The sequence below is a fragment of the Ovis canadensis genome, chromosome 15 (genome assembly GCF_042477335.2).
Source record: "Ovis canadensis isolate MfBH-ARS-UI-01 breed Bighorn chromosome 15, ARS-UI_OviCan_v2, whole genome shotgun sequence".
Lineage (NCBI taxonomy): Eukaryota > Metazoa > Chordata > Mammalia > Artiodactyla > Bovidae > Ovis > Ovis canadensis.
In genome coordinates, this window is record NC_091259.1 from 37,806,421 (window position 1) to 37,822,606 (window position 16,186).

Genomic DNA, 16,186 nt, shown 5'->3' on the forward strand with positions numbered 1-16,186 from the left:
GTTCCTATTATGACGTCATCAGAGCCCCGCCCGACCAGGATCTCCCAGGCGACCGACATATACAGAGAACCACGTGGAGAAAAGGCACGCGAGCTTGGAAGGGGTGGTTGGAGTACCTGAAGTGGACCTGAATATGACACGACGGGACAGCTGGAAGGTATTGGGAAAGAGGAAGGGTCACGGGGAGAAGGCTCAGCGTTGAACCCCAGGGCGTACATATCAGCTTTCAGATTTTAGGGAAGGCTAAATGTTCCAGCTCCTTCCCACCCAACTGGGAGAGGGCCAGTTCTTCTGGCTCTTCCCTTCTCTACTCTTTAAGACACTCTCTGCTTATTTTACTAACATGAGACGAGTGACTGGTGGTGTTTTCTGAAGTGGGTAAAACGGTGGCACTGGGTCAGTAGAAGAGATTCTCTTTTTGTCTTTCAAGAAAAAGCCAAAGGAAACTTGATTTTTTGGGTCACTTCCATTCTTTGTATATAACTTTCCCCCCTTTCCTCTACTGTGAAGAAAACCACACGGCCAGGTAGATTGGTGCCAAGGCAAGTCCAAGGTTTTCAGTTTCACCTGGACCGTCAGTCCTTCCAAGTGTCCTTAGCTGCTTCTCTTGTTCTCTGCAGCTGGCATTTGTCCATTACCACTCTCCTAAGTCCCTCCTTGTCTTCTATTTCCCTGAGGAACTGGAGGCAATCAGGGGGGAAATCCTTAAAGTTCTGCCTACAAACATAGCTGAATTCATTCTTACCTCTGCTCCAGGAGCGGTGAGAGCTGTGTCCCTCTTGTGCAAGACAAATACCTTCCAGATCGCAGCTCTTGTGTTTCCTATTGTTACCCTCAAACCGGGTTCCCCTTTTGGTGGGTGTCAAGCCAAAAGACAACCAAGTCAAAAGATCTGGAGAAGGAAGAATTTATTACTTGCAGCAAGGGAGGAGAGTAGATGGGATCTTTCCCCAAGCAGTGTCTCCCTGAATAGCAAAATTGGGGAAGTTTTAAGCTAAGGGTACATGCATATTCATGAGGGATTGAGCAGTGTATGCATATTCATGAAGGGGCTTAAACGGAATTCCACATAGAATTGGATCAAAGGTTAACAGCCTTCAGTTTGGTTCAGTCCCTCAGTCACTGACTCTGCAACCCCATGGACTGCAGCACACCAGACTTCCCTGTCATTCACCAACTCCTGGAGCTTGCTCAAACTCATGTCCATTGAGTCGGGGATGCCATCCAACCATCTCATCTGTCATCCCTTTCTCCTCCTGCCTTCATTCTTTCCTAGCATCAGGCTCTTTTTCAGTGAGTCAGTTCTTCGCATTAGGTGGACTAAGTATTGGAGTTCCAGCTTCAGCATCAGTCCTTCCAATGAATAGTCAGGACTGATTTCCTTTAGGATTGACTGCTTTGATCTCCTTGCAGTCCAAGGGACTCAAGAGTCTTCTCCAACACCACAGTTCAAAATCATCAATTTGTTGGCCCTCAGCTTTCTTTATAGTCCAACTCTCACATCCATATATGACTACTGGAAAAACCATAGCCTTGACTAGATGGAATTTGTCAGCAAAGTGATGTCTCTGCTTTTTAACAGAGGGCTTTAGTTGATTGAAGGAAATGGCAACCCACTCCAGTACTGTTGCCTGGAGAATCCCACGGACAGAGGAGCTTGGTGGGCTACAGTCCACGGGGTTGCAAAGAGTCAGACACGACTGAGTGACTTCACCTTAGTTGATTGAAGTCAGAGTGTTGGAAAAGGTCAGCATCATTCCCTAGATTCAGACCTGTCTAGGGTCTCAGCAGATAGTTATCATCCTCCACCTTGGTGAGGCTCTTAGATCCAGCTGAACGAAAAGACTGACATCAGATTCTTATGTGTATCCCTTGAGGAAGAACTAGGACTCTTTTTATTAAACTATTGTTTACTATTACTTAACTGAGCAATTGTTTCTTGACTGGTTTTCCTTTATTTCTGCATTCTTTCCCTTCACTTAAGGTCGTTGGTCACTGAGACCTGTTCAAGATCTGCCACTGAGGCCAGGCTTAGATGACAAAACAGCTTCAGCCAAAAATGGCTTCTCCTCTGTCAAGAAAGCAATACCTAGTTCTCTTTCTCCAGGGACCGCCTACTCTGTTTACCTTAGGACCCTCATTCCATTGCATTTTAGGGATAGCTACTGGACATGCTGGGTAATCTTCTTGGAAGTGGGGATACAGCAGTGAACAAAACAGGCGAAGTCTTTGCCTTTAAGGAGCTTACATTTTGTAGAAGTAGAAGACAATAAGGAAATAAGTAAACTATATAGTATTGGATGGCATTCAGAGTGATAGAGGCAAATAAAACAGGGAGGATGATACAGTGTGTCAAGTGATATCAGAGATGGTCCCAATGATAAAGTGACTTTGGATAACCCAAAGGAGCTAAGGGAGTGAGCCATCTGGATGTCTGGGCAGAGAGTATTCGAAACAGAGGGAACAGTAATGCAGATGTCCTGAGGTAGGCCACCTTTGAGGAAGAGAATGAAGATCAGTGCGGTTGGAGTGAAAGAGGACAAGCTAGAGACAGGAAGACAAAGTCAAAGAGATAAGGGAACACCCTTGTTGGATCCTAAGAGCATTTCAGTGACTTTAACTTTTACTGGAAAGATTTCTAGTAGTCATGTATGGATGTGAGAGTTGGACTATAAAGAAAGCTGAGTGCCAAAGATTTGATACTTTTGAACTGTGATGTTGAAAAAGACTCTTGAGAGTCCCTTGGACTGCAAGGAGATCAAAGCAGTCAATCCTAAAGGAAATCAGTCCTGAATATTCATTGGGAGGACTGACGCTGAAGCTGGAACTCCAATACTTTGGCCACCTAATGCGAAGAACTGACTCACTGGAAAAGAGCCTGATGCTGGGAAAGAATGAAGGCAGGAGGAGAAAGGGATGACAGAGGATGAGATGGTTGGATGGCATCCCCGACTTGATAGATATGAGTTTGAGTAAGCGCCGGGAGTTGGTGATGGACAGGGAAGCCTGATGTGCTGCAGTCCATAGTGTCGCAAAGAATCGGACACGAACTGAACTGAACTGAACTTTTACTTTGAGATAGGAGCCACTGAACAGAGGAGGGACGTAGATCTGATTTTTGCTTTAACAGAGTCCCCAAAACCACTGTATGTCATGGCAGTCTGAGCCTGGGTTGGAAAAGAATTTCCAGACACAGAGTATTTCAGAAGGGAGTGAGTTTAGGGTGCTTCAAGTGAAGTGGGCTGACCTTCTGACAGGTCAGGGAGAGTCAACAGTTTTTGTGGGTTAGTAGCCAATTTTTATCGGAGAAAGCAATGGCAACCCACTCCAGTCTCTTTCCTGGAAAATCCCATGGACAGAGGAGCCTGGTAGGCTGCAGTCCATGGGGTCGCTGAGGGTCGGACATGACTGAGTGACTTCACTTTCACTTTTCACTTTCATGTATTGGAGAAGGAAATGGCAACCCACTCCAGTGTTCTTGCCTGGAGAATCCCAGGGACAGGGGAGCCTGGTGGGCTGCCATCTATGGGGTCGCACAGAGTCAGACAGGACTGAAGCGACTTAGCAGCAGCAGCAGCAGCCAATTTTTATAGCCTCAAGAAAAAAAATTCCTGCTGGAAAGGTGGCATTAGGTGATTGGCTAGGGTGAGTATTTTGCCTAATTTGGGGTCAGGAAGCTGTCTGTAAGTACTGGGGGGCTTTTGGCAATGGTTACAGCTGGGTTCAGTTAGTTCCATAGATGGCCTTGGTTCAAGGTCTCGCATCTGTGACCTTGGTATGGGACCCCACAGTGAATGGAGGACAGATCTGAAGAGAGCCTGAGTAGAAGCAGGAGACCAAGTATGTCACTACAGTCATCCTCTGAGAGGTGATGGTGGCTCTGGTTAGTGTGGTAACAGGAGAGGAGGTGAGAGGCAGTTGGATTCTGGATGTTTTGAATGTAGAGCCAGTAGGGTTTCCTGATGGATTGGGTGGCATAAGAAAAAGGGAGGAATTTTTGGCCTGACCATTAACTGAGGATGTATAGGTTGTGAAAGTTTTACCGAGTCCTAGGTCTTTGTGCTTCATGCACAACAGGCCAGTAAATTGGGAGACAAGGTGCTGAGGCGAGGAATAGAGACATTATTCGGAAAGTTGGCAGAGAAGATGGCAGACTAGGGTCTCAAAAAAGCCATCTTATCAGGGTCTGGATGTCTTCTATAGAACAGAGATGGGGAGGAGGTGAGGAAGTAAAGTATTTAAAAAGGCCATGTGTGTATGCTCAGTCATGTCCAACTCTTTTGTGACCCCATGGACAGTAGCCCACCAGTCTCCTCTGTCCATGGGATTTCCTAGACAAGAATACTGGAGTGGATGCCATTTCCTCCTCCAAGAAGTGAAGTGAAGTGCAATTGCTCAGTAGTGTCCGCCTCTTTGTGACCCCATGGACTGTAGCTAGTCCAGGGATCAAACCCAAGTCCCCTGCATTGGCAGCCAGATCCTTTACCACTGAGCCACCTAGAAAGCCCCAAAAGGCCATAAGTCTTGCAAATATCTCCTGGAATGGCCAGTCTTGTGTAATAGAGGGAAGGAAGTGTGTTAATGTCTTTTTTCGTATAGCCATTCACAGGTGGACAAGATCAGGATGTCTCCCTAAACAAAGGCACTTTGGTTTAATCTTCAGGCAGAAGGGAGGGTTCCCTGTGGCAGGCCATTATGTATAGACAGTATCCTGTTAGTGAACAAAAGCAACAGGAAGCAAAGATTAGAGTAAAAGACAGATCCAACATGTAGTCAGATTTTGCTCTAGGTGGCTCAGTGGTAAAGAATCTGCCTACCAATACAGGAGACACGGGTTTTAATTCCTGGATTGGGAAGATCCCTGGAGTAGGAAATGGCAACCCACTCTAGTATTCTTGCACGGAAAGTTCCTTGGACAGAGGAGCCTGGCAGGCTACAGTCCATGGGGTCGCAGAGAGTCGACAAGACTGAGCAGCTGAGTGCGCACGTACGTGCGTGCACACACACATCACAGAAGGAGTAGATTTGGGAGTGAGGGGAAGATCAGGAACTTGATTTAACGTGTATTAAGTTTGAGATGTCTATTAGGCGTGTCAAGACACCAAGAAAGAAGTTGGATTTACATGTTTGGCAAGATCTGGGTTGGAGATTACAATTGAGAGTCGTCAAGCATATGGATGTTATTTAAAGCTATGAGATTAAAAGAAATCACCAAGGGAGCAAATATAAACAGGAAAGAAAAGATGTGCAAGGACTGAACCCTGGCGCTCTCTGTCGACTTAAAAAAGATATACAATGTGAGAGTTACGATTTATTGGGGACAAAATAGTTTTATTTGGGGGCAAAATGAGAACTGCAGCCCGAGATGCTGCACCTCAGATAGCTCTGAGAAACTGCTCCAATGAGGTGAGGTGGTGGGGAGGATATGTGGTTTTGGTGAAGGGGGAGTTCATACAAGCAAGCATTTTCTTTGCAGAAGTTTTCTGCTAGCCATGAGGGGCTGATGTCACCGTGAGGGGATTTAGTGCTTTTCTAGATAGGAGGAGATGCAAGGATTGGGCTCATAAAATCAGTTCCTGAAAATATCTAGCTATCTAAGGACCCATTCTGCCAGTTTTCCTGGAACACAAAGTATCCCGCTCCTGGTTTCCACCCTGAACTTCCTTCGGGGCACGTGGAAGATCAACAGTTGCAACAGCATGGGCTTCAATCCCTGCAGAGGCAGGTGGCAAATGCCTTTGGCAAGTGCCAGTTTGTCCTTGGCATCTCTGACATTAAATGGTTGTAGAGAATTTCTGTTTAGTTGCTAAGTCGTGTCCAACTCTTTTGCGACCCCGTGGACTGTAGCCTGCCAGGCTCCTCTGTCCATGGGATTTCCCAGGCAAGAATGTTGGAGTGGGTTGCCATTTCCTTCTCCAGGGGATCTTCCCAACCCAGGGACTGAACCTATGTCTCCTTCTTTGGCAGGCAGATTCTTTATCACTGAGCCACCATGACAAACTGGTTAGAAACATCTAGGTCCAAGATGGCAGGAGATTAGACTTCCAGTGGACCTTGAGCCTCATTCAGTTCAGCTCAGTTCAGTTGCTCAGTCGTGTACGACACTTTGCGACTTCATGGACTGCAGCGCGCCAGGCTTCCCTGTCCATCACCAACTTCTGGAACTTACTCAAACTCATGTCCATCAAGTCGGTGATGCCATCCAACATCTCATCCTGTGTCACCCCCTCTCCTCCTGCCTTCAATCTTTCCCAGCATCAGGATCTTTTTCAGTGAGTCAGTTCTTCACATTAGGTGGACAAAGTATTAGAGTTTCAGTTTCAGCATCAGTCCTTCCAATGAATATTTAGGACTGATTTTCTTTAGGATGGACTGGTTGGATCTCCTTGCAGTCAAGGGACTCAAGAGCCTTCTCCAACACCATAGGTCAAAAGCATCAAATCTTTGGCACTTAGCTTTCTTTATAGTCCAACTATCACATCCATACATGACTACTGGAAAAGCCATAGTTTTAACTAGACAGACCTTTGTTGGCAAAGTAACGTCTCTGTTTTTTAATATGCTGTCTAGGTTGGTCATAGCTTCCAAGGAGCAAGCATCTTTTAATTTCATGGCTGCAGTCACCATCTGCAGTGATTTTGGAGCCCAAGAAAATAAAGTTTCTCACTGTTTTCATTGTTTCCCCATCTGGTTTGCCATGAAGTGATGGCAAATGAGTTTCATTATATGCTCAGTATAATACCTTAGCATCTAAATGACACACCGTCCAGCACCTTGACCATTCAGAGCTAACCCTAAAGGTCAAAGTGGGTGGTGGCCTAATTCCTGGAAATTCCCACCTCTTCCTCCAGATAGTTAGAACACTTCTCCCACTCATTAGCTTATGAAATTACCCACCCTTGTAAAAACTGACAACTCCATACACTGGGGCCGCTCTCACCTTCTGAGATGGCCTACACTCTGTCTGTGGAGTGTGTTCTAAGTCCACTTTTTAGCTATCACTTTGTCTCTCACTGAATTCTTTTTGTGATGAGACATCAATAAGCTGAGTTTCATTAAGTCCTGAGACCAGGTGTGTGATCCCAGTTAAAAGACTGTGGGTTCAAGTCCCAGTCTGAGTTGCACAGTTTCAGTTCCAACTGTCTGGGGTCTAAGTGTTGGTGGTCAGCATGTAGTTAACTTCTTCCACCTGGTGAGGGTTTCAGTATCTGCAGAATATAGTGCAAAGGATACGGCTCAGAATATTATCCATGGCCCTTGAGGAGGAACTAAAGTTCGTGAGTTGGTTTATTTATTTATTTGTTTTTGAAAAATGTATTTGGCTATGCCAGGTCTTAGTTTTGGCTTGTGGGGGTCTTTGTTGCCATGTGTGGGATCTAGTTCCCTGACCAGGGACCAACCCAGGGCCCCTGCATTGGGAGCACAGAGTCTTAACCGCTGGGCCACCAGGGCAGTCCCCCTTGACTTGGTTTAATAGATAAACTCTTATTGTCTTGCTTGACTGTTTTCCTTTCATTCTGCATTTTCTCACTTCTCTGATTAAATTTGTTCTTTGGGAAGGCCTAGGAGGCTAAAGTCTTTCTACACATAAGAGAAAGGCAGAGGATATAGGCGGCTCTGTGCTTTGAGGGCCCCACAGGGTCCTGTTCAGTTACAAAGACAATTTTTTAAGTGGGAAAAATAGTTGTACGTTTATATGTTGATGGGAAAAAGCCAGAGTCAGATGATGCAGGAGAGAGATTAGTGGAGCAACCTTGTTGACAAGGTAAGAGCGGATGGGATCTCATACAGAATGAGAGCTTGGCCTTGGTCAGGGCACTAAGGTGCATCCAGAGTGAGAAATGAGCACCACAGTATGGGCACCACGGCACAGAGATGGATGGATGTGGTGGAATCTGGTGGAGATTCTCTCGGATGGCCTCTTTCCCTCAGTGAATTAGGCAGCAAGGTCAGCTGAGAGGATAGAGAAAGGGTTGGAAATTAAGAGAGGTCGGGGCGGGGTTGGTGCACTAGTCATCTCGGGGCACTTAACCTTGAGTGTGTATCAGAATCACCTAGAGTCTGTTCAAGCCGCATCCAGAGTGTCTGGCTCTGGAGGGCTGGGTGGGCCTGAGAATCTGAGTTTCTAAGGAGTTTCTGGGTGGTGCTGAAGCTGCTGGTCTGATGACCCTTTGAGAACTAGCTGGTACGGGCCAGTGGCTGGCAGAGCAAATGTATGAACTGGGCACAGACAGGGTTGTCAAGCAGCTTCAAGGACTGGTTCGAGGTTGGAAATCAGGGATTGAACATGTTTCCATTCCGTATTCTTCCTTGCCACATTCACTGCCACTGTCCCCGGGTGGAATCCTGTCTTTTTCTTTTTTTAACTTTTTATTTTGTATTGGGGTATAGCCAGTTAACGATGTGGTAGTTTCAGGAGGACAGCAAAGGGACAGCATACATACACATGTATCCATTTTACCCCCAAATTCCCCTCCCATCCAGGCTGCCGCATGACACTGAGCAGAGTTCCCTGTGCTATATAGTAGGTGCTTGTTGGTTATCCATTTTAAATATAGCAGTGTGTACCTGTCCGTCCCAAATCCCCTAACTTCCCCTTCGCTTCATTCTCCCCCTACCATCCAGCCAGTTCATGTCTGTGAGTCTCTTTCTGTTTTGCAAGTGAGTTCATTTCACATATAAGGGACTTTATATGATATCTGCCGACTTTCCCTTTGACATATAAGTCTCCCAATTCTTTCCCTTAAAAAAGCCCATAAATCTTGAAATCTCTTAGCTCTCTTCTCTTCACAGTTCTCTTGGAAGAGTTGTGCACACTGTCTCCCCACCTCCCCATCTATTCTGCAGAGAGCCGGAAACCGCCCGCACCCACTCAGCATCCTCTCCTGCTTGGTTGCTCCAGTGGGCCTTTTTAGTCATACTCGATTACTTGACCTCTTACAAAATTAATACCTCCCACAGATTGTGTGATTATGCTTTTCTCCTTTACTCCCTGCTGCCTCCTTCTCATTCCCCCTCTCCTCTGGGGTCCCTTCAGTCTCAGTTTTCAGAGAGCTTATAGCACCGTGGCTGTTATACTTGCAGATTGTATGCTGTAGATTTCCTGAGAGAACTTCTGATTCCTCTGGTTACTAGTGGCGAGCCCTGCAACTTTTACATCTGTATCTTCATATGTTAACAAAAAATGGGGGACTTCCCTGGTGGCGTAGCGGATAAGAATCTGCCTGACAATACAGGGGACAGCAAGTTTGATCCCTGGTCTGGGAAGATCCCATATACTGCAGAGCAACTAAGCCCGTAGGCCACAACTACTGAGTCCATGTGCCCTCAAGCCCACAAGTCACAACTGCTGAGCCCATGTCCTGCAGCTGTTGAAGTGCCTGCCCCTGGAGCCTGGACTCCACAACAAGAGAAGCCTCTGCACCACAACTAGGTGTAGCCCCTGCTCACCACAGCTAGAGAAAGCCTGTGTGTAGCCACGAAGACCCGGCGCAGCCAAAAATAAAGAAGGAAACATAGCAGTGTGCATGTAAAAAAGATATCCCCCAAAATGGGGATAGTAGTACCTGCTTTCTCACGGAGTTGATTTGAGGACTAAATGGGTTCGTTTAGGAAATTCTGGGGCAGTCCAGTGGTCAGGACTCCATGCTTTCACTGCCGAGGGTGCAGGTTCAATCCCTCATCGGGGAACTAAGGTCCCGTAAGCCATGTGGCACGGTGAAAAAAGAAAAGTTCATATAAACAAAAGTGCTTGGCATGTAGTGAGTGCCTGAGCTCATCTGATCTCTCGCTCATCCATCAGCTAGCTGTTACTTGTCGGGGCTGATGATGCCCAAATGTGTACTCACTCCTGAGTACCAATCATAGTTATCCAACTGCCTCCTGACATACCCTTGGACATCACATCAGTACCTCAATCTGAGCGTGTCTATATCTTTAAACTTACCATTTTCCATTCCATTTGCTCCCCTTCCTTTAATCCCCACATCTATGAATGGTGGCATCATCTATCTAGTTTACTACCAAAAATTTGCTAGTTTTCAACTTCTCTCCTCCCATAGTTCTCAAACAGAGGTATTCTCTTAGTCTTCCAACTCAGATATACAGGAAACTAACTTTTTTTTTTTTTTGCAATACGCTACATTTCTGTGTGGCTGCTGTTTAGTTGCTTAGTTGTGTCTGACTCTGCGACTCCATGGACTGTAGCCTACCAGGTGGCTCTGTCCATGTGCTTTCCCAGGCAAGAATATAGTGGAGTGGGTTGCCATTTCCTTCTCCAGGAGATTTTCCTGACCCAGGGATTGAACCTGCGTCTCCTCCTTGGCAGGTGAATTCTTTCCTACTGAACTACCTGGGAAACCTTTCTATGTGGAGCCAGCCCCTATTTAACTGGAGTGGTGGACACTGAGTTTTGGTCCGTTGATGGAGTTGCCTTTCCTTTCTGCAAGGATTGCCTGAACTCTGAGGGGTGTCCCATACATATTTACTGAAGCCCTGGAGGAAGTGGCCCTTATTATTGGGTTGGCCAAAAAGTTCATTTGGGTTTTTTCTGTAAGATGTTCTGTAAGAAGAACCCAAATGAACCTTTTGGCCAACCCAATATTAAATGGCCACTGGAATGTATGTTGCCTGGTTCCTGCTTGTGTGACCTCGTTAGGTCTGATGTGTCTCTGCTACCTGTTGGTCACTCCTGGACACGTGGGAATTATTCTGCCTGTTCCAGGCCCCAGAATAGCATGAGGAAGCATGACGCTGTCCAAGGTTTCAGCTGTCTCCAAAATAGGCTGCTCTCTGCAGTCACTTCCTCTATCTGGGGCCCTGTCCTCTATCTTAGGATCTACCCCTGGTTGGGTGGTAGGGCCTTCTTGTAGTCAGATCTCAAAACCTTCTCTGGTTTTTTTTCTGTCTCCTGGCGGCTTCGCCTCTGGCTTGTGTCTGCAGGTGTTGCTGGTGGTTGTGCCAATGGGAGGCCTGGCTTTACCCAAGACATCTTTTCCACAACTTCTCTCCAGCCCGTGAGTCCCTTCTGTCTTGTGAAGGGTCTAGGCTAATGGAGCATAAAGGCCAGAACTGGCTTCCCATTTTTCCCCTTTCTTTTTTTTTAACTGTGCTGGGTCTTTGTTGTCCCATGGGCCTTTTTCTAGTTGCAGAGCCCAGTCTTCCCTTTGCGGTGGCTTCTCTTGTTGCAAAGCACGGGCTCTAGGGCACGTGGGCTTCAGAAGTTGTGTTTCCGGGGCTCTAGAGGACAGGCTCAGTAGCTGTAGCGCACAGACTCAGCTGCTCCGCAGCTTGTGGGATCTTCCGGATTCTCCACCACTGAGCTACAAGGGAAGCCCTGCCCCCTGGTGTTTGCTGTCACATCCTTTTCCTGAGGCACGAGCACAAAACCTTGGCTGGACTCCAGTATTCTTGCCTGGAGAATCCCAGGGACGGGGGAGCCTGGTGGGCTGCCGTCTATGGGGTTGCACAGAGTCGGACACAACTGAAGCTACTTAGCAGCAGCAGCAGCAGCATAGGGGTAAAGGGAAGCCAACAAAAGTAATATTTTAAAACCTCATCGTACTGTATGTAGTGCATCTTGTGGGGACGATTCTCTTCCTTTTGTTCCCCTCAGGTTCCCCTCTTACCACCTCCATTGCGTCTTAGTTCCAAGTTTGTTTTTTTTTTTTTAAGATTTTTTTGGTGTTGACCATTTTTAATGTTTTTATTGAATTTGCTATAGTATTTCTGTTTTCAGTTTTGGTTTTTTGGCTTCGAGGCATGCGGTATTTTGGCATCCCCAACCCTGCATTGGAAGGCAAAGTCTTAACCCCTGGGCTGCCAGGGAAGCTCCCCGAGTTTCTTTCTCATATTTCTCTTGGTTTGGCAAAATTGTCTTCCCAATCCTGAGGGTCAGGTTTCTGGAAAACAGTGTGAGGTTTTTATGGTTGAAAACCTTTAATTAAAAAAAAAAAAAAGTTTAGGAAGACTGAGTGACATACCCAATGCCTGATAACTGTTTTATCTTGACTAAAATCAATGCCGACATTTAACACTCACACTAAAGGAAGTATCAGTAACATTTTACAGACCTGAAGTTAGCAGTAATATGTATATTTTAATTTATGTTTGTCGTCCCTGGGTGACTTCACCTTTTTGGGATTTCCCTGCAGTTTCAACAGTCTAGTTTGGTTCAGTGCAGGCGCCATGTGGTTAGGGGTTTCCTCACGTTAGGTGCCTTCTGCCCGAACTTTAGGATTTCCAGATGGCATGGCCCTGCTGTCTCATTCCCTCATGGTCTCCAAGCTGACTTTGCAGAATCCTTTATAAAGGGTGCCTTTATAAAGGCACCTGAGATCAGATCCTGATTTTTGACACCTTGGTAAGGAGAAGCAGGAAAAACCATCCTTCAAAAGTTGCCAGCACAGGGCCTTTCCAGGCAGTCCAGTGGCTAAGACTCCACGCTCCCAATGCCTCCCAGGGCTTGGGTTTGGTCCCTGGTCAGGGAACTAGATTCCATATGCTCCGACTAAAGACCTGGCGAAGCCAAATAGGAATAATAAATATATTTTTGAAAAAGTTGCAAGCACATTTTCAGTTTATAGCGAGCGAAAGACTTCCCACGGGGGCTGACTGATTCTTGGCTTTGGGAAAATAACCACAAAGAGGTTTTAGTTTCCCAGACGTGGAGCAAGTATCCATCACTGAACTGAGAGGGTAGTTAGATCCGGTGGATGGGAATTGTTTTCTGGCCTTCTAGCTTTTTTAGAAGGCACTAAGGAGAAAGTATGTCCTGGCTCTGAGTTTTGAGTCTCTGCCCAGCGTATGTGTGCAGGATCGGAGGTGTGAGACAGGGACGCGGGCCGGAGGGTGGGGTGGGGCTGGAGGTGATAGAAGGTGAGAGGGAGCTGGTGGGTGGCGGACTTCCTTCAGGCCTACTCAGGGCCCAGATGGCTGGCTAACACAGACATTTTCGAATGAGCTGAGTTGGCGTGTGCCATGAGTCTGGGTGTGAGTGGCCTCTTAGGGTTAGAGGCGTACCCCAGCCCACGCCTCTGAAGGAAGTGGACTTTCGCTGTTAGTTGTGCTGACAGGAAGTAACGAATGGGGGGTGATAGATCTTAGACTCTAAGGGTGAAGAAGCTTTCTCCTTTCTGAGCCTCCTGACACTGTGTTCTGGGCTCTGAGGGGTTGATGTGCTCAGAGCATTGCTGGAGCTGACCCTCACTTGAGGGAGTGAGGCGAGGGGTGTTCCTATTAAAGGTCCTCCTCCTCTTCACAAGTTTGGCTGAGGTGAACAGCTCTGCTTCATAAGGACCGTGGTGCAAACCACCATGGTTCCTGCCCTTGGTCTGGTCCAGCTCTGTCCAATAGAGCTTTCTGTGAGGAGGGAACATCACCAGCCACGTGTGCTGTTGAGCACTTGAAGTGTGGCTGTTGTGGCTGAGGAACTGAAAATTTAATTCACTTAAGTGTTACTTGTTTATGTCTAAATGCCCACATGTGGCCACTGGCTACCATACTGGACAGCTAGGGTCTAGATGGCAGAAAGCCGCGAAGCGTTGAAGCCCGAAGCCTGAACCCAGAGCTGTGATGCCGGCTTCATCAGAAGACACGGAGGCTCCAAGAGGCTGTGTCACCCTGTGTGGGGGATGGAGTTGCCCCAGGAGGCCCCACAGCTGGAGGTGCCAGTGTCCTAAATGTGCCAAGGCTGCAGCTGACACCCCAAGAGCCTGGGACAGTGGGACCAAGTGTCAGGCCATAATTAAACTGACTGCCCACTGTCCCATAGTGACTGCCTCAGGCCCGCTCCTCCCTGTCCAGCTCCGTCACCAGTGGTCCAGAGAATTCAGCATTTCTCTTCTGTAGAATCTCCTTACCTGAGCCAGTTCCCGTCCCCACCTCTCCAAAACCCTCTCACGCCTGGACACTCCTCTGGGATAGACAAGCTCTGCTTTGTTCTCCGCCTCTTCTCCGGAGAGTCTGAGTGCTGGCCTTCAGTGAAACTCATTGTCCCCTGAGGACATTGTTTCCCTTGAAGCCTCTTTCAGTGGAGTCTGCTTTTTTTTAAACTGGAAGATAATTGCTTTGCGATGTTGTGTTGGCCTCTGCCACACAACAGTGTGAATCAGCCATAATTATATATATGTGTGTGTGTGTGTGTGTGTGTGTGTGTGTATGTATCTCCCTTCCTTCCCGAGCTTCCCTCCCCCCTTCCAGTGGAGTCTGCTTTTACTCCATCCCTCACACACCTCAGGGTCGGGAGGTGGGATTTGGGTGTCCTAGGGCTGCCGGGACAAATGACCATCTCTTAAAGCAACAGAAATGTTTTTCTTAGACTTACACTTTTGGCCAGAAGTCCAAAATCAAGGTGTTGCCAGGGCCATGCTCCCTCTGAGGCTTCTGGGGGAGGGTCCTTCCTGGCCTCTTCCAGCTTCTGGTGGTCCCCAGTGATCCTAGGCTGGTGGCAGCACCACTCCAATCTTTCCTCCATCGTCACATGGTGGTCTTCTCTGTGTGTCTCCTGTTTCTCAGTGTTCAAATTGCCCTTTCTCATAAGGACACCAATCTTTGGATTAGGGTCCACTCTAATCCTATGGGCTTCCCTGGTTGCCCAGAAAGTAAAGAATCTGTTTGCAATGCAGGATCCCTGGGTAGGGAAGATCCCCTGGGGAAGGGAATGGCAACCCACTTAGTATCCTTGCCTGGAGAATTCCATGGACAGAGGAACCTGGTGGACTACAGTCCATGGGGTCACAGAGTTGGACATGATTGAGCAACTAACCCTGATCCTATGACTTCATTTTAGCTTGATTACATCTGCAAAGACCCAGTTTCCCAATAAGGCTTCATTCATAGGTCATGAGGATTAGGGCCTGACTGTACGTTTTTTTGGGGAGGCTACACTTCAACCCATAGCAGGTGGGGGGCGTGTCCTTGCCGCCTCCCTCCCTTGTGGAGGAGTCTACAGGCAGCTGGGTACCCTATTGCCGCCCTTCCTCACTGCTGCCACCTGCTGGCTCCAGGTCACTGCTGGCTCCTGGCTCAATGGCTTCCTTTCCACTGTGTCTCTTTTATCCTTCTCCAAGATTTCAATAACCACGTGGATGCTCCCTCCAGCCCTCTGGCCTGTCAACTTTTGGCCCCCTGTACCTCCTCTTTCCATCTATGTGTAATCTGCCCACTGTCTGACCTTTTTACTTCCTGACACAGTTAAGACTCTAAAATGCATTTTACAAATGTAAGTGCTCACATAAACACAGCAAAAATTTCCCCTGTTTCCTTTTTTAATAAAAAAAAACAACATTGTGTTAAAATAGATAAAACCGTTTGGTGCACATTGTTGTGAAACTTCCATCATCCATCTCCAGAATGCTTTTCATCTTGCAGAACTGAAACTCTGTACCCATTAAATAATGACTCCCTATCCCTCCTCCCCTCTCCCCTCAACCTCTGACAACCACCATTTTACTTTCTGTCTCTCTGAATTTGATTTTTGGCTTTTTTTTTTTTTTGGTGGTAAAATATATATATATATAAATAAAATTTACTGTCTTAGCCATTTTTAAGCATATAGTTAAGTTGTGTTAAATAGCAACTTCTTTTTAAAGGTACATTTTGGTTCAGTTGTGAGTGCAGAAATTCCAAGTAACAGTCGTTGTAACGCAGTATTCCATGGCTTCTCTAATAACTCTGCCATCACTAGGAATCCCAGCTGCTGCCTTGTACTTTGTCATGTGTAGCATTCAACTTCTGTCTTATAGCCCAGGATGGCTGCTCCAGCTCCAGCCATCGACTCCACATTCCAGCCAGCATGAAGATGAAAAGGGCTGAAAAGCACATGTTCTCTCTTTAAGAGCACTTCTCTGCTTGCAACACAGGAGACAGAGTGTGATTCCTGGGTCAAGACGATCCCCTGGAGAAGAATATTGGAGCTCACTCCTGTATTCTTGCCTGGAAAATTCCATGGACAAAGGAGTTTGGCAGACTATAGTCCATGGGGTCATAGAGTCAGGCATGACTGAGTGACTGAACACACATACATAGAAATTATACTGATTATTTTGTGTTAATGTTCCATTGGACAGAACTTAGCCGTATGTGCACATCTTGCTACAAGGGAGCTGGGAAATGTAGTCTTTATTCTAGTTCAAATTTGTGGGTTCTACTGAGAAAGAAGAGGAGGATGCATGTTGGGAAACCACTA

At 46.9% G+C, this 16,186-nt stretch overlaps 1 long non-coding RNA gene across 1 annotated transcript in view; it reads left to right on the forward strand.

Annotated features, from left to right (window-relative positions):
* Window positions 1-54: 54 nt before the first annotated feature.
* Window positions 55-16,186, forward strand: part of LOC138420927 (uncharacterized) — a 69,091-nt gene continuing 52,959 nt past the window's right edge. The window contains exon 1 of the long non-coding RNA XR_011249363.1: window positions 55-157. This is a non-coding gene — a long non-coding RNA (uncharacterized lncRNA). The remainder of the gene's footprint in view (window positions 158-16,186) is intronic.